This window comes from Manis pentadactyla, chromosome 10, assembly GCF_030020395.1.
Source record: "Manis pentadactyla isolate mManPen7 chromosome 10, mManPen7.hap1, whole genome shotgun sequence".
Taxonomy (NCBI): Eukaryota; Metazoa; Chordata; class Mammalia; order Pholidota; family Manidae; genus Manis; species Manis pentadactyla.
In genome coordinates this window covers 107,827,176-107,854,801 of record NC_080028.1, presented here as the reverse complement: position 1 = coordinate 107,854,801, position 27,626 = coordinate 107,827,176, and the positions used below count along the sequence as shown (strand labels likewise).

Genomic DNA, 27,626 nt, shown 5'->3' with positions numbered 1-27,626 from the left:
TATCTCAAGGCCACTCCACCTCTGCAGTGTGTCCTTTAGTGCAGGCATGGGCCCAAGCACCACACATTAACCACAGCTCAGGAAGCTTACAACCAAGCACCACACTTCAAGGTCATGACCAGATGTGCACACACACGACCTCTCTCTGGAAAGTTCACAGTCATGTGGGAGCAAGCGCAAAGGCACCGGCATGATGTGCAGGCCCAAGAGTCACCCCGGTGTTGGCAGAGATGGCTCAGCAAGTACTTACTAATTGTCATCGACTCTGGCACCGAGGAAGAAGTTAACAGGCTGCTCAGAGGGCTTCCTTGGTCTGGAGGACTGGCTTCCACACTGGGAAAAGGCAGGCAGAAGGAAGTTACACTCAGCAACTTAAAATACAACCTCACCATTCAAAAAGTTGCAGGTGCTAAGTTTACTCAGGTGCACTGCTACACGGAACAGAGGCCGCCCTTTGAAGTTACAGTCAGTCCTCATTATTTGCAGATACCATATTTGCATATTCACCTACTCAATAAGGTTTATTTGTAACCCAAGATCAAGTCTCACGGCACTTCCCTGGTCGTTCATGAACATATGCTGGGTGGCAAAAAACCTGAGTCACCGAAGCTCATGCTCCCACCTGACATCAAACAAGATGAGTTCTGCCTCCTTTAACGATCACACGGGGAACGAACGTGTCCTTTGGGTGGGCTACTTAGTGCCATCCTTGTGCTTTCTGTTAGTGATTCTGCTCTTGGACATGGCCCCCCAGCATAGTGTCAGGTGCTGTCTGCTGTTCCTAAGCACAAGAAGACTGTGATATTCATTATGTGGAAAATGTGTATGTTAGGTAACCTTTACTCAAAGCCTAAGTTATAGTGCTGTGGGCCATGAGTTCAATGTCAGTGAATCAACAAAACGTGTTAAATAAGATGTCTTTAAACAGGAATGGACAAAAACAAAGTTAGGCGTTAATCAGTTGACCAAAATGTGACCAGATGTTCACAGGGACTAACCCTGTATTTCTCCTAAGAGTGATGATTCGGTCTTCATGGTGACTTGCAAACAATGAAGATTGACTGTATGTTTACAAAGAAATTCCAACATGGAAAAATAATACTTAACATCTTTCATGAAAATAGTAGGGTCATATTATGGTTCCTACACACACACACAACTAGGAAGAAAAGGGCCAGACCGTCAATGGAGCTTGGGGCTTGAGAATAATATTTTTTCATTTACTGTTGCATTTTCCAAATGTTCAAAAGTAAACAGCAAAAAGGACTGTAAGGTAAGCAGTGACTCCCACCCTAGGGCTCATTAAAAATGCAAACGTGACATATCCCTGGGACACCAAATTAAAACCATAAAGAGAAAGGAGGAGAAATTTATAAGAGCAACAGGGATCGTGGTGGCATCAGGGAGACCTGAGTGTCCGTCTCAGCCCTGCCACCTAATACACAATGACTTGGGGCAACTTGGTTTCCCTTTGAGATACTTTTATTTGAAAAAAGAAACAACCCACAGAGTGTTTGCTGCTGTATGCCAGACTAAGCACTTCACAAATATATGGTATCTAAGCGGCTTACATAGTGCACAATATTAAAATTGTTCAATATTATCACATATTAAAATCAAGCAAATAATTATAAAGGAGATACCCAGAGATGGCCCAAAAGTGTAAAAAGTAAAGTGGTAGGTAAGTCAAGTGTGACCAACACTGTTTCTCAAGCTCTGAGATCCTTGGCAACTTTGTACATTATGTGATATAAGACTACCCCAAACACGAACGTGAAGGAAAGCCTTGACTTTTAATCTCAGCAGGTGCCCCCCTAGCCTTAAGAGAGAATAAAACGCAGAACTGTGAATAGGACAATTCAATTCTTGGTTTCTGGCAACTTGGTTTCTGAATACTAACATACACCGAGAGTCTGTCTCTGGGAGAATGTGGTCCTCCGGCTCTGTCCCGTTCTCCAGGCTTCCGAGGGGGGCATCTCTGCACAGAGAGGAATCGCAGAGAAAAAGTCAAGTTTCTGTTTTCATCTCATTTTTCTCCATGAGACAAAGACACAGTACAGACATTGGCTTATCGGCTAAAGCAACTGATTTACAAATGTTTCTACATCTGCACACTGGGTTTTAATCTGCTGCCTGTTGCATTTTTTCAACCATAATCTCAGATTTGGCATCAGTCACTGAGAGGAGGGCCCATAACCCCACTTAACCTTTTTTTTTATCTCGATCCACCTGAATTCCTGCATGAAGTTCATATTTAGCACAAACCTGAGAGTCAGGAAATAGTAAGTCAGCTGTTAGACAAACTACTGCTGTAGTGGCTTGATATGGGCACAACGGGGCAGGCATGGTCTAGCCGCTGACAGTAGGCTCACGTCCAAACTGAGGGTCTGCTGCTTTCTAAAAGCCACTTGCCCTGCATTACGTGCCATTAACTGAGAAAGGATTCATAAGTGAGAAAAGATAAGTGAGGCCATAAATAATCTCCAGAAACAACAGGCAAAAGGCACTGAAGACTTCCACAAATGTATTAGCTGCTGTTCACATCTCTTTCCAGGAAAAAGTGCAACTTCATGCCCCTTGGTCTGGACGGTGACATGAAGGCCAGTGTCCCCCGGGACACAGGCTCACTGGAGAAGCTTCTGGCTCGCCGATGCCCAGTACAGAACGAGGCCTGCACCGCGGACAGGGGACGCAGAGCCGAAAGACGCGCCTCGCGGCCCTCAGCCCTCACGGCCTCCCCCACCCTCCCGTTTAACACCTGGTTTCGTCCTGCCCAAGGCTCCCCAGCTCCTACAAGGCTGAACTGAGGGAACCCTAGGAAGAAAGGTTTCTCACCTTTTCTTCTGCCCGGCTGCCTCCATTAAGCTATTCCATCCACTCACTCCTGCCTCTTTTAAATAGTTCCAAAGGACTCTCCCCGGGGTGGCAGACGACAGGCCAAGCAAGCCCTCCTCCTGGAGCTCCTCTCCTGGCCTCCTAACATACTCTTCGCTCCCGCTCCACCCTCTTTTTCTCTGATTCCAGTACGAAGGCCCCCGAGGCACAGCCCCATGGCCTCTGCACCTTGGCAAACCCAGGGCTTGGCTCCAGTGCTAGCCTCTGTGCGGCTGACGCCTCTCAAGCCCTCACCGCAGCCGAGGGCCTCAGCCTCAGTCCTACTCCCACATCTCTGTCTGGTAGAAAGCTCCCCTGGGGTACCCTCTGGGGCCTCCCAACTGACCCTCACCTACAAAACCATTCCTGTAACCACTCCCGAGCTGCGACGTCAGAAGAGTGCCCACACCACCCCGCTGGCCATCACAGAGCTACGTGGTATCCATAACCTCCCAGTTCCACCCAATTATCTCCCACCCTGGCTCCCAAGCCGTTTCCACGGCTGCCCTAGTTGAAGGCTCAGTACCTTCTCGGGGTCTGCTGCAGAGGTGCCCCCAGTTCCGTCTCACCCTCTCTAATCTAACTCACACAAGGCTGCCTGATTCTGCTTCCTGAAGCAAAGACGGGGACGCAACACACACAACGGAAACCCATGGCTGCATAGAGGCCACCACCCTCCAGCACCACAGACACTACACCCACTTGGCCCAAGTGGGCCTCCCTTGATAATGCACAACCATGGCCCAGGAAGCTGAAGCAGGCCTGAGGCACTGGGGCCACAGAGCAGTCGCAAAGACAGACCACCTCACTCATCCTCAGGGCCCCCTCTGAGGTGGGTGCGACTGTTATCTTAAACTAACAGATGGGCAGTAGGCCCTCATGCGTTTAAGTGACTTGTCCAAGACCACAGTGCCAATATGTGAGGATTTGAACCCCGCTCTGCCCCATGGCAGAGCTGAGCCCATAGTCTCATTCAGCTGATCTGAGATATGTGCTTTTCTATCGACATGTCCCTGGAGTTCCCACCTCCACTCATTTGTCCACAGTGTGTCTCCAACTGGACATCTCTTTTCCATCTGCCAGATGTCCACTCACTGCATGTCCCCACCCCCACCTACTGCATCAGTCCCCTCACCCACTCACCCACCCAGCAAACGCTTCCTGAGCCACCACTGTGGGCCTGACACTGGCCAGGATCGGGGTCACACTGGAATCAAAACAGACATGGTCCTGTCTTCATGGACCTCCAAGACTAGCAGTGGGGAAAGGCATTAGCAAGTAATTATACAAATATACAATTACAAACTAAGGTCAGAGCAGTGGAAAACTGGAAATACACAAGGTTTATGACCAACAAGGCCTGGCCTGCCTGCCAGGAGCCAGAGAAGCCTCTGTAAGACAGCGACCCTTGGGCCACGACCTGAAGGATGGGCAGAGGGGGAAGATGCAGGACAGGGGGCTGCAGTCTCGGTTCCAGAAGCTGCATGCAGGCTAGTGTGGCCGGAGACACCAAGCAAAGGGAAATGAGAAGAGGTGAGGCTGCGGGGTGGTCGGGAGCAGGGGTGGCCACAGTGAGGGTTCCGGGTTTTATCCCAAGTGGGGTGGAACAGTTTACGAAGGGTAATGATGCACTCTGATTCAAGTTCTTAAAAAACCACTCTGTTTGCTAAAAGAAGAAGGGACAGGGTAGCTACAGGGTTGAAGCAGAGAGAACTATTGATGGTTCTTCCCCATGCAAAACTCCAGGAGGGATTCGCCTTTGGGTCCCCAGAGCTGGCATGGTGCTAGTGCACAACAAGATCGCCCACGGATGGAGTAAACTGTGCGCCCTAGTGGCCCGTGAGCCACATCAGTGGGGCAGGAACACAATGCACGCCCTGCAACCACCACAGCATCTAAGAGTCCAAACAGTAAAACTACCCTGGGGGAGCAATCAGCCACTTCAGATGAGAGCAGCACTGTAGCAGCGGCTCCTCGGCCTCAGCCAGCTGACAGACAGATGGGACCCTGGGAATCTGCAGAGACCCACCACAGGATGAGGAGAAGCCCCCGAATGATAGACCCGCCTGGAGGAGAAGGGGGTCAAGGTCACAGACGAACCAAAGCTAGCTTTCAGAAACTGACTGTGCATTTACTAACCCAACACTAAGCACAGGCCCCTCCACCAAGAGGCAAGCAGGAACAGTCACACATGCAGTAGGTAGAAACGGGTGCTTGTTCACCTCCTCCTGTTATTCTCAGCTGAGAGAAACTTTGGGGGACTGCCCTCCCTTGCAGCTTCACAACGATGCTAGTAAACATGTGTGGCTTCATTGTGAGTAAATGCAGGCACAGAGGAACTGATGTTTCCCTTCCTCCAACCTGCCTGTCAGGTCTCGTGTGATGCTGGAATGGGGTCTCCCTTCTGTGAGGCCCCCGAGCCCTAAAAATGTAGCTCTGAAGTACAGACCACTAAACTGCAGAGCCCCCTCCTCTAAGATTCAGACACCCCTTCTCTGCTGCGTTCTCCCTGCCAAGACCTAGCTACCCAAGCCACCCATCCTTCCCCACCAGGTGCTCCCCTCCCTCTTTATCCTCCTCTCTCGGTCTTTCTCCAAAAACCCACACAGATAGTGGTAGTAGAGGCACCAACGTCTTCCAAGATGATGGGAGCGCCTCCTAAGGGACGAGTCCTCTGTGTGCAAAGTCATCAGTACAGACACCCAATGGCTCCCAGGCCAGGATGGGGGAGAACAGGCTACTGCTGCTCAAGCAGGAGGGCGTCAGCCAAAGGGACCCTGGTCAGAAATGGAGTGAAACAAAAGGCGTCTGGGAGCGGAGTGCTGGCAGGGCCCAGGGCAGGCAGGCCAGCCCAGCGCCACCTGGCACACGTGCCTCCCCTGGAGACAGAGCACCAGGCCAGAAGGGAATCAACCCAACACGGCACTCCAGTCAGGTAACGGATTCCCCTCACTCGGATTCCAGTGTCTTCGTGTGGCCCTAGAACACGGTGCCTTCCCATCTGATGTTCCCACCCAGGCGGGTTTGCCCCTCAGGCTGACACAGGCTTCCAAAACACCTGGCAGCTTTGTTACTGTAGCAAATTGAAAAGCTGGCAGACCAGCTCACACACACCACCTCTGGTGCACACAACCAAGATAAGCTGGGACTGAGAGTCCCATCAGCAGTGACAAGATAGGGCTTCTGGGTGTGTGAGGCTGACAGACAGATGGGACCCTGGGAATCTGCCGGGGGCGCCTTCCTGCGATGACTCTGGAGGCCCGCCAGAGGCCACTTTCCCTGGTGACAGTGGAGAGCCCAGCGAGGGAGAGACAGTGCTGGGTTCGGTAAGGCTAACCCCAATGTGAACCACAAATAGCCATGTCCCAGGAGCAGCCAGCCAGCAGCCTCCAGGGACTACTAGTTTGGAAGAACCCAGTTAAGAAATGAAGGAGCCACTTGAAACAGAACAGGCCAACAAAAAAACACCCTCGGTCGGGGGTTGACACTAGGTGATTCAGCTGGAAGCCGTGAATAAACTCTGGGAATGTCAGGGGCCCTAAACACACCTCAGGACCACGTGCTGTCTGCAGCCCCGCCCCCTTCTCAGACATCCCGCGGCTTGCACACTGCCACTGAAGGGACGAGATAACCATCCCCGTCCTGGGCCGTCTGCACCAAGGCCGCCACCTGAGTGGAAGGAGGGGCCTGCAGACCCGAGCAGGGCCCACCAGATGGCGCCTCTGGGAGAGTCAGCCGGAACCCAGCACCTGCTGGCTGCTATGGAAGGCCGTGGCTGCGGCGAAGGTCTGCACCTCAGCCGAGTACAGGCAGCCTCGTGAGGGAGTGTGGGGTCTCAGAGTGACCTGGCCAGGTGAGGAGCCCCTCCACTCCAAGTTCCCAGCTCCCAAGCCCACGGGCGCCCACAAGATACCCTGTCATGTTGCACTGTGCCTCATCTCTTCCCACATTAACCTGGGGAACAGTGACCACACATCTGGGAGGAAGGGGACACAGTGATAACCACCACTGCCCCATGGGCTGTGGTCAGGGTGGGTGCGTGCACGCGGGCCACCTTACAGCCTTAGACCTACTTCGAGGGTTTGATGAGTGTTGGCTGTCACTCTCACCACCGACTGCACCTTCCAAAAGAGACGAGCCTATTAGATAACGCCACTCAGCCACCCTTCCCATCAGCCTCAGGTTCCACCAGGAATACTCACTGCTCTGAGAGGTCTCCCAGCCCAGCTCCTGCAACTGCCAGAGGGGGTCTGACCTGACCCCCACCGCAGACTGCTGCCTCTCCTTGTCCCCGCCCTGCCCCTCCGCTTGAGCTGGGTTGAGTGGGTTTCTGTTCCCCACACAGCAGCAAGAACAATAGTCCATCATCCGGTTCACAATGTCAACATCTTCCTGAGCAGTTGGTGGGCCCCCATCACTGACGGCTTCCTAAAACTGGCCCTGGGAAGATGAGCAGGGTGCCCACATAAAGAGGTGTCAGCACCAAGGCCTCACTCAGCCGGTGGTGCTGTGTGACAGTGTGCTGTGCAGTGCGACGGCCCACTCCACAGTGACATTCACCATACAGGCTACACTCGCACGCACCCTTGTGGGCGAGCTGGGCTCATCCACATCCCCACCACCACTCCCCACCCCAAACCTCGCTGCCCCTGTGACCTTCTCTAGCTAAAGAAAACAGTAAGGAACCACACAAAGCATACTCAATCCCATGGAATGGGACAGAAATGCTTACCCATCCAAAGGCAGGTTTCAAGCAAGCTAAGCCCTGATCCCCAGGCCCTATGCTGCAGAGAGTGCCAAGACTGTCACAGCTACGGGTTCTGTGACCTCCCTTCTCCTAAGAAGGAAAAACAATGGTCACCATTTGCGGTCATCTTGTACATGAATGACCACGTTCAACAAATCACTGGAGAGAAAAAAAAATAGGATTGGGCCTCCTGGGTGACTCACTCACAAGAGCATCTAACAACACCCAGGTTCAGCAGGAAGAGAAGCCAGATCCTCTGTCATCTCTAATCTCAACCAGCTTCCCTGCTCCCACTCCTACCTGCACAGGTAACCCAGACACTCCTGAGGCTCTTGGAGCCAAAGCTCATATGGGAGGAAAAGAGTAAGCAGGAAACACCCACCTGCAGGGCCTAGGAGCCCACTGCGCTGACCGGAAAGAGGACATCAATGTCGCCATGGGGCACCTGCAGCAGAGCCCAGGTGTGTATCTCGGAGAGGCAGGTGGGCCCATCCAGTGGCCTAAGATGAAAGAAGACAGCTGTGTGACAGGGGGGACAGCCCCTGAGGGCTCAGATCACCACGAGCATCTGCCGGCCTCCCACAAGTTGCCTCTTGGGAACTAACCAGGCCGTGACAGAGCTGAAAACAGAAGGAGACATGGGCCGGGAATAGAAGTGTAGTGTCAGGATTAAAGATGGCGGCGTGAGAGGTGAGACAGAGGCTTCTCCTAAAACCGCATATAATACGAAAACATAATTAATACAACTGATCCTGACAAAGCAACAGGAAAGGACTGCGCCAGCATGCACACACCTGGAGAAAACAGCAGACATCACAGAACAGGGTGACGTACCAAAGCTGAGGCCCGGCGGGACCCGAGCCCCTCCCCAACCCCAGCTCACGGCCGGAGGAAGAGAAACGGAGCAGGGAGGGAGTGGAAGGCCTGGGACTGCTGAATTCCTAGCTGCGGAGATCTGCGCTGGGAGCACAAACCTACATTTCATGGTGCTTTCATGAGACTCTCGTAACTAGGGAATTGGAAAACTAAGACAGGCAGAATTCCTGGAGAGACTGAGATTCCAGCCGCTTGTGGAAAGCAGGGATCCATATCTAGCTGCTCTGGGACCAAAGAAAGGTGGGCAGTCTGAGAGACTTCCTAACAAGGAAGCCCTAAGAGGAAGGCTGCTAAAGGGGCAAGGATTGCACAGAGCTTACTGCTCAGGAGAAAGGACAGGTAGACAAAATTGTCCAGGTGCACTCTGGCCAGAAGGCTGGGAGCTTTCACAATTTCCACGTACTCCAGCTCCCTGGCTGGCTACACAGCTCCAAGGACGCCCTCTGTGATAGGCAGCCTACTGAGCCTTTCTCCCGGCCAGCCCCATCTGGGTCGCAAACCGGCAAACCCTACCCTGGCGTTAGGCCAGCCAGAGGGAAGCTCTATCTACAGCAACTACAAATGCAAAGCATAGAGACTTACACCTGGGTGGTCGGCCCACTGGTTCAGGCAGTGGGGACAGGCACAGCAGCCATGAAGAAGGAAACAGCTCTTTCCTCCCTCCAGGCACCAATACCGCTCCCCTGCAACCACTGACATGGCTTCAGGGGCTGAGCAGCTCCAGAGAGTAGAGCTTCTGGACACTAGAGGGCGCCATATACAAATAAGAAACGCCAAAGGAACCTGGTTCAGAGTAAAATTAATATAACCCCTGAGAAAGAGAACACAGACCTCATAAATCTTCCTGAAAGGGAGTTCAAAATAAAAAACGTTAACATGCTAATGGAGGTACGGAAAGATATTCAAGAACTCAGGAATTAATTCTGGTCGGATATCCAATCTTTGAAGAGCACAATGAAAGGTATTAAAAGCAGATTGGATACGGTGGAGGAGACAATAAATGAAAAAGAAACTAGAGAAGAGAATACAAAAAATCTGAGGCACAGAGAGAAAAAAGAATCTCTAAGAATGAAAGAACATTGAGAGAACTGTGTGACCAAAACAAATGGACCAATATTTGCATGATAGGGGTACCAAAAGAAGAAGAGAGAAAGGGATAGAAAGTGTCTTTGAGGAGGTAGTTGCTGAAAACTTCCCCAATCTGGGGAAGGAGATAGTCTCTCAGGACATGGGGATCCACAGATCTCCCAACACAAGGGACCCAAGGAAGACAACACAAAGACACATAGTAATTAAAATGGCAAACATCAAGGATAAGGACAGACTATTAAAAGCAGCCAGAGAGAGAAATAAGATCACATACAAAGGAAAGCCCAACAGGCTAACATCAGACTTCTCAGCAGAAACCTTACAGGCAAGAAAGGAGTGGCATGATGCATTTAATGCAATGAAGCAGAAGGGTCTGGAACCAAGATTACTTTATCCAGCAAGATTATCATTTAAATTTGAAAGGCGGGATTAAACAATTTCCAGATAAGCATCATCTGTGGTTCAGACCACAAAGGTATGAAACTTGTTGGAGAGAATTTACCTCCAACAATCTCTACAGTCTATTTTGGAGGGCCTGCTATAGATGGAAGTGTTCCTAAGGTTTAATAGCTGTCACCAGATTAAGAGCAAAATGTAACAGTGATGGTTAATTTTATGTGTCAAGTTGGCCAGGCCACAGTACCCAGGTATTTGATTAAAAGTTATTCTAGATATTTCTGTGAAGGTATTTTTTAGATGGGATTAACATTTTAAATCAGTAGATTGTGAGTAAAGCAGATCACCCTCCATATTTTGGGTGGGCTTCACCCAAGCAGTTGAAGGTCTCGATAGAAAAAGCCCGAGATCCCTCAGAGGAGAAGAAACCCTGCCATCGGACTGCTCTTGGACTCAAACTACAACTCCTCCCTAGGCTCCAGCCTGCCAGCCTAACCTGCAGATTTTGATTTGTCAAGCTTCAACAATCACATGAGCCAATTCCTTAAAATAAGTATCTCTAGATAGAGAGAAGTAGGGAGGGAGGGAGGCAGGTACATACATGTATACAGCAGTTCCATGCTTTTCCAGAGGGATCATTCCAAGATTCCCACTGGATGCCTAAAACAGCAGAGAATGGAACACTATCCAAGCCATATTTTTTTCCTAGACATATATGGCTATGACAAAGTTTAATTTATAAATCAGGCACGGTAAAAAAATCACTAATTTTAGTAATAAAATAGCAAAGTTATAACAATGTAGTATAATAAAATTTGACTGTGGTCTCTCCTTTTCTCAAAACATCTTATTGTACTGTACTCACTGTTCTGATGATAATGTGAGATAATAAGATGCCTATGTGATGAAATGAAGTGACATAGGCACTATGACGTAGTGTTAGGCTACTACTGACCTGAAAAAACGTCAAGAAGACGATCATCTTCTTCGGGACTGTCAATGACTGTGGGTAACTGAAACCATGTATAAGGGGACGTACTGCACCTGTGCAGACATACACACATATCCTACTGGATCTGTTTCCCTGAGAACCTGACTAACACAGCAGGTGACAAGACCTGGATCTCAGGTATAAAACATTCATACCCCATGAGCTCAAGCAATGCTTTGGGACACTGCCCTAACAAACACTTCAGGAGTAGGAAAAAAACTTGTGCATGAAACGACTCATTTCCAAATGGCTGAAAATAAAAAAGCAAAAATCAAAACAAAAAAGCCAACAATTTAAACACTCAACAACGGGGGAACCTTTAGGAAATCATGACATACTGAACTGACTGAATGTCAACTAATCGATATTCACAATTATGTAAAATCATGGAAAATATTTGACAGTATAAGCTTTGGAGCACAACATAATTTACCCTTAATCCCAGCTTTTGGAATTGCTCTAACCAATCTGAGCTCTCTACAGAATCCTGTCCTTTCATCCATCAAGTGGAAGTGACTCCCACTAACCTCCCAGGGCAGCTCTAATAATTACGATAAAGTTAGCAAGTAGCTTGCCACGCCTGGCATATCACGGATGATCAATAATGTAGGTATCCATGTGAATGAGGACATAAGTAAAAATGAAAAACAAAAGCAGGCATAGTCTCATGAGAAGGAAAAAAAATCATACTAAAACATGAAGATGAAAAGCTGAGGGCTGGAGACATGCTGTCCCCCTTGACGAGACCAGGGGGTCTCAGCATCTTCACTTCACACTCTGGAAGTCGGCCATGATTAGGGTGGCACTGTTCACTGTAAAGCCTATATGAAGAGGTAACTAGCTTATCTGGCATGAAGATAAAACCAAGCACAGGAAATCTCACAAGAGCAGCATAACAGCAGCTGACCTGTGTCACCTTCCTCAACATACCAGGCCCAGTGCCAAAGGCCCCAGACACAGGAAGTAGCCCGTCAACTTGACAACTCCACAAAGCAGGTGCTGTTTCCCTCCCAGGTCTCTGATGAGGCCTGAAGCTCAGCAGGTGGAGTAACTTAGCCCACTTTGGCCAGCCTAAGCCACGTAGCAAGTAAATGAGAACCCAGCTTGTCTTGATTCCAAGATCCAAGCTCTTAACTATCCTTTCCTGCTTTGTGCCTTCCTGTGCATCCAGCCCCTCCCGCAGGTATAAACCTACTGCATGCCCAGTGCTAAAGCAGCAGGCACAGTGAATGAGCGCGGTTCACACCCTTATAGATAAACAGAGAAGTTACCAGCCCACAACTATTCTCTAGTATAACCCTGCCTTTCTCCTGAGCTCCCCTGGGTAGTGGAAAGTTAGAGATGTGAGGAAAACCCAAACAACGGAAACAAACGATGTATGTATAAAGCAAGAATTTCAAGGCATGCTTCTTGACACCAACTTTGGGGGAAGTGCCTTCAAATACACTACCCTTCCCCAGATCAGGAGAAGAGCAAGTGCACACTCCTTCCTCCTAAATGGAGATCTGAAAAATGAATGGTGCCCTAAGCACAAAAAAACTTGCGGCCTTATTTCACCCAATAGTGCAGAAAGAGAGAGCAATGAGTTAATGAATGTACCACCCCCTCTGCTAAAAGTGCCAGTGCAACGTACTCCTCAGGGGACTCCGAGTGGCCCGCACACTTCCTGCCCGACATGTGCCTGTACACATCGTCCTCGTTTTCGTCCACGTCCTCGTCATCGACGCTTTTCACATCGAGCTTCTGGTACCCAAACTCCCCGTTCAGAGACACAGAATCAATTTTCCATGAGTTGCTGCTCTGACTTCCGTTGGAATTTGGCCCAAAGGGGCTTTCAAAGGCTGACATGATATTGACCGAGGAGCGGTCAGAGTTCTCCTCCGAGCTCTCCCCTGCCCCAGGAATCTTTGAAAACCTCCCCAGAGTTCTGCTCATCTTCCTCGTCATCAGATGAGATGTTGGTCACCTTCTTTTTCTTCGTCCGCTCCTTTTTACATCTGGCATCTGGCAAAAGAAAGGATAAGACATAAGAAAAAGTAGGCAAGATAAAGACAGGATCAAACCATTTTTGTCTCTAGATTGTGGAAAGTCCTCTGTTATTCTACTGAAAAAATTAATTTAAGGTAAATTCATATTTTTTTGTAATCTTTGAGGTGGAACAAAATGGATGTTCTGATTTACACAAATACGATTTAAATAAAATACATTAAAATTGTTCCTTCTAAGCAATACTTCTAAAACTTTGATTCAAAGGATGCTACCATTACAGAAATGATTTTCATTGTTCACTTTGAAAATACTCTCATGGCTGGCAGATGAGACCAAGAAAACCAGTTTGAGGGTGGAAATCAATTGTTCAATGGCTACAATTCCTCCTATTTCTACCCAATGCCCCTGACAATGGGACCTTCCTGCTCCTCCCTCACAGATGCTGTCTATTTCTCTACCCCCTTGAATGTGAGCTGGCTTAGTGTTCTGCTTTTACCAACAGAACGTGGCAGACATAATGCAGCGTGACAGTTCTACAGCCTAGGCATCGAGACGTGTTGTGCCCTCTTGGAATGCTACCCTGCAACTACCATGGAAGGAAGCTAGCCTAGTTTATTGAGGATGAGAGGCCATATACAGCCACCCCAGCCAACAGTGAACACTAATTCCAGAGACTTGAGTGGGGCCATCACAGACCTTCCAGCTTGGCCACCAGCTCAATGCAGCCCCAGAAGGGAGCCAAGTGAAACCAACAGAAGAACCATCCTGCCAACTCATTAAAAAATATTGAATTGCAGTTGTTTTAAGCCACTACCTTCTGGAGCTCTTTGTTACACAGCAAAGGCTAACTAAAACTGAAATCAAGATTGCTGTGGTAACCAGAACTTAGATGAGCCAGTTTATTCACCCATGTTAATCATCAAATATGGGTGTGAGATACTGTGAGCTGATTCAAAAGACTCCATTCCATCTAAACCAAGGTGTGATGTGGTGATGCTCCCCAAGTATCACACCCTGAGGCAATGTTCCCAAACAAAGCAGAGTCCCCAGAATGGATGGAAAGAACACATCTTTGGGTATACAAGTTTCAGGGTTTCTGCCATGCAAAGTCCACAACAGTCCTCAGTCTTAGGTCGTTCTCATGGGGTCTCTGCTGGAGAAGAAGGCAAGACAGATAAAGCCAGTATATACCAAACACTGCATGAGATTCTGCATTTTCACCATCAATAATTCCAGAGAGATGACCATGATTACTGCCTTGCTCAAGGGACTTGAGAATACTAGGACTAAGAACTTAACCCCAAATTTCCAATTTTGCTGCAAGAACATTCTGGGTGTCTCCGAAGGCTCATGGGTATTATAAACTTCTCTCAAAATTAATCTTAGTGGAATCAACTTTCTCTTGCCTCCTGGTGGCCTAGAGTCAAAGCTGCTCAACTGCTCCCTTCCCTGTAGCCTCCATTGAAATGTCATCCCTTAACAGCATGCATTTCCCATAGCTCCCTACGTTTGGCTTCCATCCCATTTGCCAGAAGGATAACAAATTATTTGTATAATTTGTCATTAAATGTCTACCCCCACCCATCCCAAAGGAAACTGTAGGCTAAATGCTAGTAATTGTCTTACTCAGCATGCAATAAATGAACAACAGAAGAATGGATGGGAATAAATGAAGAGCAGCCTCACCTGGCTTCATGTGACTACCCCACCCCGACCTTTACTTTGTTCATTTGAGCTGTTTGCTCTCCTACCTTATCATCACCACATTTCTGGAAGGCTCTCAGGTCCCTTCCAAACAAATTAAAGGCAAGACGAATAAACACAAACATGACCTGGACAGACAGGTGCATCAGATTTCATTCCCCTCGGCACTTTCAGATGCGAGTCGTGCCCACCTCGCCCCAGTCTGTCATCTTTTCACCCAACCCCCTCTGCTCTGCCTCACACACCCCTTCTCACTTACCGGCAGTCACATGCTTGGACACAACAGGCAGAGGGTCGGTCTCCTGCTCAGGTCTGATGAGGCTAGAGACTGCAGAGGAGGCCGTGATCTCCCTAAAAAGGCTGCTCACTCCTTGCGTGGATTCCTTCAGCAAGGAGGTCACATTCTGCGTTGACTCTTTCAGGAGGTCTGAGACAGTAGGAGCAAACTTACTCTGACCATTTAAGTCCTTGTTGTCAATGTTAATCGCAAAGAGTATAGAGTTCAAACCTGCCAGGAAAAGAGGAAAGTCTGGAGTGTCTGCTGTTGAAAACCCAGTTGTGACCCCAACACGATAAACAAGCTGCAGTTGGTACAGTACACGCTGATCTTAAATGTTAATAAAGACCTCCTGCAAAATCGGGGTCAGAAGACACCAGCCACCACAGATGTTGAATCTTTCCAAATTCTCTCCCTTTCTGTCAGGAAGACAAATGCAAATAAGTCAACCAAGGGGAGGATAAGTCGTAAGTTTGGGAGTCAGACTGCCTGGGGTGAATCCCAGCACTGCCACTTACTAGCTATGAGGCCTTGGTCAAGCCATTCATAACCTCCCTGAGCTTTCGTTTCCTTACCTGTGAAATGGAGACAACGATATCTCTTTCACAGGGTAACTATTAAGGATCATCACCCACAAAAAACACTCGGCTCAGAGGCAATCAAAAACTGTGTGCCAATATCATTATTACTATCATTATTATTACTTTACATAAAAACTTGAACTGGTATCCCATAGCCCACAGAAGGAATCATGGTCACCCCCTGACTTTTCCTCTTCAGTGGACAAAACTAACATAACTTTCAATGTTTGGGACTTGGCAAAAACTTTCAGGAGAACAAAAAAAGAGGAGGCAACAAAGGATTTGGAAAAAAGAAGCAGGTTACCCACTTGTGTCGGGTTCATCCTTTGATAAGGCAATTTAACAATTCACCAGCTGACATCAGTCCAGGGTCTCCACATTGGCAAATTACGTACATGACTCCATATCACACGGCCCCATTACAGGGACTGCTATGCTACCGGATCCCCACCTTCCCCGTGCACAGGAGGAAAGTAAAGGTAACAAAGGTGATGGGTCTGCACCAGCCAGTAAGGGATAGAGCCAGGCTTCAAAGGCAGGTCTCCCACCTCCAATTCCCCAGATCTTTATATTACACTTGCAAAGCCACAGCCCAAACCCCCTCGATCCCATGCTCTCCCTGCCAGACTATCAATTCTAGAGAAATGGACTCAATGCTCAGTACGCTAAAGGAAGGACAGTGGCAAGTGACTCATGAAGTTGGTCAGGGATGGGGAAAACCACAGCATCCCTTGGAGTTATAAATTCACTCCCAGGCAGCCTCTGCTCACCAAGCCTCACAGGGCCCATCACCCCTTGCCTTGGCCAGGCTTACCAGCTGCCATGGTAGGAAGCATGCTAGATCTTTCTTCATCCATCACAAAAGACCAGTCTTCCTAAAAAGTGCTGCAAATTGAAAGAGAAAGGGAAAAAGCTCTGAATAGTGGTTCTCTGCATCCATTAGCCAGACAATCCCATTAGATGGCTCCCTGGAAAATGCATGCCTGGTCATCCCAGAGTGGGTATATGAGGTGGCTGCTGGACTGAAGCTTCCTTTATAAACAAAGGGTTGAACACATATCCTACGACTTCCTCACTGGTCCCCTGAGATCTCTAGGGTCCCCCGAGCTTCAGAGTGCTGAAATAGGCATGAGATGTAAACATGATAGTTCTGAAGCAGCAAAGGAGAAGGGGACAAACAGAGGGGTGACTTGCACTCAAGCAGTGTCTCCATGAGATGGAAAGACCCCTCACTGGGCTAACACAAGGAGAGACAATTTCAGAACGAAATTAGAGTTCCATGGCTCCATCAGCCAGGGCACCAGTATGTAACATCTGCTTGGGCTGCAGACCCAAAAGTCCAAGTCATCCCTCACAAGGCCTGTGAAGCTAAAAAGAACCCCACAAATCCAAATGGCAGTGTGTATGTGTGAGGTGGGTGGGGGTGCTCAGAGAGGCCTACAGGGTCTGTCCAAGGTCATCTGGCAATAAATGGTACAGCCGGGGCTCAAAGCAGGTCTCCCAGTGCAATTCCCCAGCTCTCTTTCCAACCCCCTGCTAAGTAATATCAAGCAAATACCCTCAACCCCTGACTTCCTTCCCTGCCAGGCCCGAGAACTCTAAGTTAATGGAGTGAAAGCTCAGTTTCACTAAAGCACCGTCAGGGATGAGTGACCTGCAACTCAGCAGCAACTGGACACGTTAGCTGCTCTGGTGACTGAATACAACTAACAAAAAGAGAACAGAGATGCGTCACTTTCAATAGTCACCCAGCAGAATATCAGTGGAAGCCCAAACTACACTTTGCAACCATACCTCTGATTTCCAAAATTGTAATTCTTTAAAAATCTGAGCCAGTTTTCATGCATGTCAATTAATCTGGTTTTCCCACACTGAGTTGGGTAAGTAGCTAGTGATTCAGGTAAGATCAAGTGTGATCCTTAACAGCTGGATTCACTTCAATTGTTCATAGTTAAAGGCTGCCTTGAGAGTGAGTGTACAACTTTGAACTACTTGCAAATGATCTGCTGGGAAGAGCTTCAAGAAAATTTATTGTTAAGAAACGTGAGAATGTTCTCCATAACTAAAGCTGGTTAATGCTTACACACAGACATTCACAGCCTCCCGCCTCAGACCCCAAGCAGCACACAAGTACAGCCAGTGCCAGTCATCCTGGCCCCCATCCATCCCATTTCAGACCCACAATCTGGGCACACAACTGGACGAGGAGCCACAGGCAACATCCGCGGGAGAACTTCGAGGGTATTTGTAAGAGCCTTAGTGTGCCCTTCCAGAATGCCTAATGAGTGACTGGTATCATTCCTGGATGACCACAAGCAGCAGAAGAAACACAAGAGGAAACTTGAGCAGGAAACACACAGCAACATATGACATCACAGGAATGCACCATGGCACTAATGAAGCACCAGATTACTTAATTATATGAAATTTCAAAGTTGAGGATCTGGGCACTGCTGATGCGGAAGTTACTCAAGGGACCAGGACAGGGTCGAGTACTGTCCCTCTGGTGACACAAAATGACATGTCTTGTCCACCATTCTCAGAAGGAAAATAACAGAGACAGAGACAAAGACAGAGATATCATAAACATCATGAATACAGGAAAAAAGAGAATAGTCAGGCATTTCTGACGGGAATGTGGCCGGCCGCACTATGGTTGATGCATATTCAGTGCTTCAGCCACATCGCTGGGGGCAGCCATACTCCCCAAAGCTGAGCGTGCCTTTGGCCATGTGACTTGCTGCCAATTAAATGTGAGTGAAAGTGAAGTAACCCTGCAGGCAAAAGCTTAAAAAGTCAGCGCTTTGTTCAACCACATTCCCTATTCCTGCCTTGGCAATTGTGAAAGCATTTACAGAAACTGAGCCTCCAGTCAGCCTGGGTCCCTGAGATGAGAAACCCCTACACAGCCATGACAGACTTGCAGCAGGGAGAGGAAATGCATGTGGCTATCTCAGCCACTGGGAGTTTCGTGATGTTTGTTATGGCAGCGTGGCCTGCCCTATACTAAGTGACAGAGTGAACTTTTTGTTTATGAGCAAGAAAAAAAGAAAACATAATAGAATTCATTCTTCTGAAATGACAAATGACTTCTCTCCCCAACATAAAACTTCTATATTTTTTTCAGTCAGTTTGGGATGGAGTAACTTCAAAAATCCAGAAGTTGTAAAGAACCCAGCACACATGGAAAGACCAAATATGAAACCGAGTCCTAAATACCCCACATCTAAAGAGAAAGAAGCTCTGAATCTGAAAGAAGCCCAAACTAAAAGCTCACTGTGTCCTAAGACAGCCAACTTCTGCACACCTGTGGCTTTACCAGTAACAGCGTCAAGCATGCTCGCTACACACAGGAGCCATGCTGAACCCTTTACAGGCAGTTCCAGTTACCCTCCCAGCAAATGCCTCATAGCACAGCTGAACGACTGGGGCTCTTGAAGGGGAACCCACTTGCCCCACAGGGAGGGACTAGGATGCAAACCTAGGCAGGCTGACTGCAAGTTGCACGACTCTAACCCCTTGGCTACACGCCCTCCCAGCCCCACATCGGGTACCTGAGCCTGCCGCGGTCGGCCAGGAGCATGTGCAGGTAGCGCTCCAGCGATTGTTTGTTGAGGGCGCAGCGCAGCCAGGCCCAGCCACGGCCCACGTCGGAGGTGATGTGGCGCAGGGAGCAGAAGCGCTGCAATTCGTGCTTGTTGAGGACCTCCTTCACGTAGAACCAGAACACCGGCTCTGCGGAGACAGTGGACAGGCTGTGGCTCACCAACAGAGACGGACAACGCACTGGGGTAATGGTCTCTGGGCAGTTTTGAGGATTTTTTTTTTCTTTAGTTTTGAGGATTTTAAGAGTTACTTCCTTAACACAGAAAAGGAAGACACCAGAGAGTATGCCAAACATAACAATGACCCCCCAATCTACCATCTAGGGATGACCACTGTCCCTAGAAAATGAAAATACATTGTCAAGTATTCCTTCCAGTCTTTTCTCCTGTACTTTTCTGTTTTATACAAAACTGACATCTGCAATAGGCTGAATCATGGCCCCCAAATATAATCACATCCTAATCCCTGGAACCTGTCAATGTTAACTTACATGGCAAAAGGGACTTTGTGGAGGTGATTAAATTGAGGGTCTTGAGAAAGGGAGGTTATGCTGGGTAGTCACTGTGGACCCACTGTAATCTCCAGTCTTTAAAAGAGGGAGGCAGAGGGGGATCTGAGGTATAAGAGGACAAGGCAACACGGCCGAGGAGGCCAAGAGGGGGATGATGGGGCCACAGCCAAGGAATCCCAGAAGCCACCAGAAGTCAGAGGAGGCAAGAAGAGATTCTGCTCTAGGGCTTCCAGAAAGAAGCAGCCCTGCCATCATTGTCGTAACTTTAGCCTAGCGTGACTGACTGTGGACTTCTGCCCTCCCTAACTGTGAGAAAATTAGTTCACGTGGCTTTAGGCCTCGAAGCGTGTGGTTTGTTAGACAGTCATCAGAATTTCATATGCCATCATAGTGAGTGTGTGTGTGTGATGTACATATATATATATATATATATACACATACATATATATATAGTTTTGTATCCTGGTTTATTTCTTATCTAGATCATAAACATTTTTCCTGTAATATTCAAAGACCTTTGAAAACATGATTTTTGATGGTTTTCCAGTTAAATATAATTTATTTCTCTACTGCTGGGAACATGATATATTGCCAGTTTTCACTATATACTGCTTTGAACATCTGTATATAACTAATTGTTCTCATTCCTAGCTCCCCAGGAGAGACTGCCATAGATCTGAGAATAGGAAGAGATTTAAGGCTTTAGGGAAAGCTAAGTAAGTTTGTCTTTATCCACAGAACAGTCATTCTATCTTCTCACATCCCACCTGTTGATTCACACACATTTCTTAGTCATAATTCTTGTGCATATCTAATTTTGTGATCAATTTTCTTTACTTAACATTGGCTCATCAACACTTTTTCATGCTATTTTTCATGTTATTTTTCATAATAATAACACCAAAAGCAACAGCCACTACTATTTATTGAGCATTAACTACATACCAGCCATTGCACTGAACACTTTACACCTGACCCCAGTTCTCACAACCCCCAAGGCTGTCTCCATCTCAAAGGCAAAGTCCGAGGCCTAGACAAGTGAAGTGACTCGTGCAGTGATGCACAGTCAGCAAGTGGCCCAGCAGAAGAGGCTGGAGACAGCTGACTGCAAACTGCTACCTCACGCTGCCCTCCCACACACAAGGGAAGGAAGGCTCTGCTTCCTTTGAAATTATCATGTTCACAACTGCTTACTACCCCAAGAGAGAATATGCTGAGTCTCTGCGGCCAGATGGGGACTCTAATCCAGGAGCTAAACAGGCTCATAGACCCCTCTGAAAATATGAAAAGATCTTTGGTCTTCCTTCCAGAAGGATACAAATACACACATCTCCACAAACCAAACACCAGCTCAACAAAAGCTCATGCTGATATTTCAGTTCAGTTATATCAGCAGAGACTGCATTCTTCCTAGGAGCCACGATCTGGGCAAGGGTGTGGGCTGCCAAGGAGGGACAAGAAGGACACGTCCCTAACAAGCATCCCATCTAGCAGACAGGATGACAGGTGGGGGAGGTCAGGCAAGGAATGACCCTGGGCAGGTCACTCAACCATGCTAAGCTTCAATTCCTCCTCCTTAAAATAAGCCCCCAAGTAAAGAAACACCTGGGTTTGGAGGTCCATGGAGAACAGGAGGTAAAATACTGAGCACAAGGCCCAGCCCATGACGACCAACCACCATGTGTTTAATAATTACTTTCTTATACGAGAGCATTTGTGTCATTTCCTCTTTTCCCATTTCTGTTAACAGCATCTAAATGTATATGCATATGAGCATACACACCTGCAGGTCAAGCCAACCTCTAGGATCATTTCAAATAAACATCTCAAGAGGGACTGGAAACAGCACCAACAGGGCAGTTCACACAGGACTGCCATCTCTGTCAGTCCCCAAATGACACACTAATCCCCTCCCCAAACCCATAAGATCAGCACACACCGTACAAGAGTGTTACTGCCTTGGTTCCACTGGAAGCCTCTCTCAGAAACCAGGGCAGGGGACCTGGGTTATTCAATACCTTGTTCTGAAACACATCAACCAGTGTGTAAATCCATTTGTAACTCCATCACAACCCAAATCAAGTGACTCCCACCTGCATCCTGCCTTTCCTGAGGACTGCAGTGACCTCCCTCTGACCTTGAACACACATGAAACACTTAGAGGTGTGTTTTCACCTTTCAATTTTGCAAGTTGCCTACTGCTACAGAATCCTTCTAAAGCTTGCCAGAGCGATGCTGACGATGATAAGGATGATCCCAGGGGGGCTCCGCTTCCACTGCCAGAATTAATGTGGCCAATTTAAAGTGCAGCTCACCTGCCACTTAACACTTGCAGTGTCCATACTTTAATTTGGAAATACATACCAATCTCTCACTGCTTTGAAACAAGAGGCTAATTCCAAAAGTGGGCAAGGGCTTCTTCTTCTCTGGACTCCTGAAAGGCATCTGCCAACAAGAACAAGATCCAGGAAGGGAGTGTTGAAGCGAGCTACCGGGAGTCACTTGTTAATAGAGGGCGACCGATAGACAGCACAGGGCCTTTGGTAAGGTTCCTAACAGGCTCAACTTTAATCGAGGTCAATAATGCAAGAATTCATACATTGGAGGCCAAAGAGGACAAAAACTCGGGCTCAAAGATCAGTTTCGGCATTGTGTGACCTTGGGTAACTTATTTTGCCCTTCATTTTCCTCATCTGTAAAATGCTGTCTGGTATAAAGGGAAAAACAGGAAAATAGAGCTTACATGGAAAGTGCTTAGTGCCAAGGACCCCAGTAGGCAAGCAGCATCCCGCCCGTCTTCGGGAACCAAAGGGGAACCATGCTCCTTGGGAAACTGCCTTCAGCACTATCAATCTCTCCTTCCCACGGGGATGGGCAGGCAGGCAACTCAGGCTGGGCAATGACCTGGCCACAGCAGGGTGTGCGCCATGCCTGGCCTCCCTCATACCCACCCTCATCCTGGCCCTTGTTTGATATTTTGTGCATCATGACTTTTATGTTTTAATTTTGATTTTTTTAATACTGCATGAAAATATTATTCATCTTGAAAGCTGAGTTTTTGGTGCTCCCATCAATTTTGAGGCTGAAGTGAGTACCTCACTGGCCTCATCCTAGTCCCAGCCCAGGACGACTTGGTCTTCCGTGCAACCTCTACCTGAACCACTAGGACACAGGCCTTGTCTCCTTCAAGAATGGAAGTCAGCAAGCAATGAACAGAGGGCCACATTTGGCCCACCACCTGTTTTGTTAATAAAGTTTTTTTGGAACACAGTCACAGCCATCTGTTTACATACTGTCTTTGGCTGCTTTTCTGTTAAGAAGGTAGAGCTGGGAAGTTACTACGGAGATGCTACCCCACAAAGCCTAAAATCCTATCTGATCCTTAAGGAAGAAGTTTTCTGACCACTATTTTAGAAATAGGAGCTCCAATAATCATAATCATGTAGAGTGAGCCTACCTGGGAAAGATGCCAACCCAGACAGAAGGGGGGCTGAGAGAGATGTGGGGGATGCTGAGCCCCTCGATCCAACTCAACCCCTAGTTTTCTTACTTGAGTCAACATGTGCCCCTTTTTGCTGAAGTCTAAATGGCTTGCTGTCACTTGCAACCAGAAGAACCCTAATGCAGGAAGATAGGGTGTATTTTTCAATCATTCACAAGCATTTATAGAGGACCGATAACATGCCAGGCACTGAGCAATGCCTGCATGCACTGAAGAGGCAGATGCATCCCAAAAAATAAACAAGAAAAGCTCTGCTCAACAAGAAACAGAAAACCCAAACACAAGGAGCTACACTCCTAAAAAACAAAGGTTTATTCCTCTCATCTACTTAGTCTGGAAGTAGAAAGCTAGTTCAAATGCTCTGTCATGGGTAGAACCCCAATACTCACCTGCACCTCACTGTCTCAGAGGACCATCACCCACTCTGGCATCACATTCACAGTCGGAGCAGAAAGAAAGAGGACAAGATAAAGCCAGCATTATCACCCCTTTTCTCCACAAGGCTAAGTAATCCTGAAAAACCACAGGGAGCAGAGAAAGAATGTCAAGACTAGTTTAACCACTCATGATCCAGTACCTCGAGAAGAGCATCCCACAACCCCAAGCAAAAGCAGGATTCTACTAAGCCAAAGAAGAAAAGGGGAGTGCCTTGAAGTCGGAAATGAACAGAATCAGCCCGACATGGTACCAGCCATTCCAGGAGCAGACAGAAAACCACATGCTTCCATATTCCAGCCTGAGACCTGGGTGGGCACGGTCACTCCCAAAGCCCAGCTGCATTCCAATCTGGATGAGCCTGACTACAGGGCATGAACGGCTTAGCAAAGCAGTTTCCAATAGGCGCTGTAGCTGGAACCTGTGCCAGCCCCCAACCAGCAACAAGACTGCCTCCTGGACAAGAACACAGAACTCGGGTGTAAATATGAACCATACATCACGAAGACTTGTACAAAGTATGTACACTTTTTTTTTTCTCTATTTTAAATTGTGGTAAAATACACATAATAAAATTTACCACTTTAGAACAAAACAGCAGCAGAAGCACAGAACCCAAGAATGGACTAACAGTTACCAAAGGGAAAGGGACTGGGGAGGACGGGTGGGAAGGGGGGGATAAGGGTGGGAAAAAAAGAAAGAGGGCCTTATGATTAACATGTATAGTGTGGGGGGGGGCACGGGGAGGGCTGTACAACACAGAGAAGACAAGTAGTGATTTTACAGCATCTTACTACACAGATGGACAGTCACTGTGAACGGGGATGTGGGGGGGACTTGGTGAAGGGGGGAGCCTAGTAAACATAATGTCCTTCATGTAATTGTAGATTAATGATACCAAAATTTTAAAAAATTTTAAAGTTTTAAAAATTTACCACTTTAACCATTTTTAAGTGTACACAGTACAATGTACACGAAGTACATTCCCAATGTTGGGCAACTGTCACCACATCCACCTCCAGATGTAACAAAAACGCCCCCATTCTCCCCTCCCCAAGCCCCTAGTAACCTCTAGTCTACTTTCTGTCTCTAGGATCTATTCTGGGCACTTCATGAAGGGAATCACACAGTAGTGACCTTTTATATCTGGCTGCTTTCACTTAGCATAACGTTTTCAAGGTTCATCCATGTTAGAGGCATCCAGACCCTAACATGCAGGGACAGTTCTGTGCTCCTTAATAAAAAGCCTCTGGCTCCAGTCCACAGCCACTCCAGCTGTCAAGAACCCTCCCCAGAACCCTGCAGATGTCCCCAGAATCTAGTGACTCACAGCTTAACAGCCTGCCCAAGGGGCTGGCACTCTGGCTGCTGGCTCCCTCCCCAAGGCAAGCAGTGGCCTACCAGCTGTTAGACATGTATATCACCAGCCTGGACAGAACCCAGCATTTTCTTTGCACTTTCCACAAACATACCTTCCAAGATCTCTCTAACCAGAACTAGCTGATTTGCAAGTTCATGAATACAACAGAGAACTACAAAGGCGGAACTGAAACCCTACAGAGATGGGTGAGGAAGTGGACTTCCCCTCACAAACCAAAGGATGGGCCCAGGGTGCTCCTGTCACATGCAGCTTCCTCCAAAATTAACTTTCTACAGAAATGAAGTTGTACCCAAAGTGACTCAATGAACCAAATATAAATTCTGCTTTGAGTTAAATGCAATCAACCGTTTTCAAAAAGCCCCACGGAGGATCGTGGAGGTTGGTTTCTCTAATTTCAGTTGGAGGTGTATATACATTAAGAACACCTGCTTTCAACTGACTGTGAAGCTGTACAGACAGCAGAGGGTGGGGTTTGGCTTCCTGGGAAAACCAGCAGCACCTCCTGAAGTCTGGGTCCTCAAGTCATCATTTTGAATTTAGACTTTTGGTGGCAAGGCATCTTTCAATATAGTGAAGCTACAAGGACACGTGAGAATCGATGCAGTCCTCGGCCACAGAGAGAGAGACAGTCAAGGAAACAAAACAGGTAGTGAGTGCGACATGTGTGTTTGCTGAAAGACAGACTCAGAACTACAGGTGGGACACTGATGGGAGGGCACAGTCCAGCTGACCTGGGTGGGGCGCTCTTGAATTACTTTTTGAGAGAAATCTGCAACTGCAAGAAAGAATCGATCAAAACCACTTCACACCCATTTGAATGGTTATTATCCAAAATAATAATAATATTAACACATGTTGGCAAGGATGTGGAGAAATTGGAGCTCTTCTGCACTGCTGGTAGGAATGCAAAATGAAACAGCCGGTGTGGAAACCAGCTTCTTAGTCTGGTACTTTGCTATAGCCACCCAGAGAGACTAAGACAGCCAGTAGCTTTATTAGTCTTCCTTCTCCCTCCAGCAAATGCAAAATGACTCATTTTTCCACACTACAACCTATATAGACTATTAGGGCTTCCAATGGCTACAAAATGCACCAATTCCAAGCCAAACCTAGGCAGAGCTCTCAGCCACTTTCAATTCATTTTTGATTAATTTTAAAATTAATCTTTGCTTCTGCAACATCTTTCTACATTTAGATATGTAACCGCACTAGAGGAAGTAAGGATTTAATAATATGGATAATGGCTGAACCACTGTGTTGTGCATTTGAAATCAACATAAGATTGTATATTAGCGATACTTCAATTAAAAAAATTTAACCTTTGCACTTTTCCTCAAGAATGAATCACTTCCTCTGTAGCATGCTCAAGTAATGCTGGTAATAAGACACCTCAGGAATCAGGAAATACTGTCCTGTGATCATCAACAGAACAAAAAGGCATCCTACAGTATGGGAGAATATATTTGTAAATGACATATCTGACAAGGGGTTAACATCCAAAATAAATAAAGAACTCACACCTCAACACCCAAAAAGCAAATAACCCGATTGAAAAATGGGCAGAGAATATGAAGAGACAGTTCTCCAAAGGAGAAATTCAGATGGCCAGCAGACACATGAAAAGATGCTCCACATCACTAATCCTCAGGGAAATGCAAATTAAAACCACAATGAGATATCACCTCACACCAGTAAGGATGGCCAGCATCAAAAAAACTACTAAAAACAACAAATGCTGGCGAGGATGTGGAGAAAGGCGAACCCTCCTTCACTGCTGGTGGAATGTAAGCTAGTTCAACCATTGTGGAAAGCAGTATGGAGGTTCCTCAAAAAACTCAAAATAGAAATACCATTTGACCCGGGAATCCCTCTCCTTGGAATTTACCCAAAGAATATAACTTATCAGATTCAAAAAGACATATGTACCCCTATGTTCACTGCAGCACTTTTTACAATAGCCAAGATATGGAAGCAACCTAAGTGTCCATCAGTAGATGAATGGATAAAGAAGAAGTGGTACATATACACAATGGAATACTATTCAGCCATAAGAAAGAAACAAATCCTACCATTTGCAACAACATGGATGGAGCTGGAGGATATTATGGTCCGTGAAATAAGCCAAGCGGAGAAACACAACTGCCAAATGATTTCCCTTATTTGTGGAGTATAACAATGAAGCAAAACTGAAGGAACAAAATGGCAGCAGACTCAAAGACTCGACTCCAAGAATGAACTAGTGGTTACCAAAGGGGAGGAGTGTGGGAGGGCAGGTGGGGAGAGAGGGAGAAGGGGATTGAGGGGTATTATGTTTAGTACACATGGTGTGGGGGATCGTGGGCAAAACAGTGTAGCACAGAGAAGGCACATAGTGAATCTGTGGCATCTTACTATACTGATGGACAGTGACTGCACTGGGGTATGGGTGGGGACTTGATAATATGGGTAAATGTAGTAACCACATTGTTTTTTCATGTGATACCTTCATAAGAATGTGTATCCATAATACCTTAATAAAAAATAAAATAAATAAATAAAAAAGAAATACAGTCCTGTGCACATTGAATAATGCCCTTCCTTCCAAACAAAATGTATTCACTGAACATATTTTTATTGGAGAACTTAACTATTTCCAGTTACTATGCTAGGGGCTGGGCATCAAGAGGA

At 47.2% G+C, this 27,626-nt stretch overlaps 1 pseudogene; it reads right to left on the bottom strand.

Annotated features, from left to right (window-relative positions):
- The window catches only part of LOC130685048 (sorting nexin-29-like), a 108,068-nt pseudogene that overhangs the window by 53,454 nt on the left and 26,988 nt on the right, over positions 1-27,626 (bottom strand).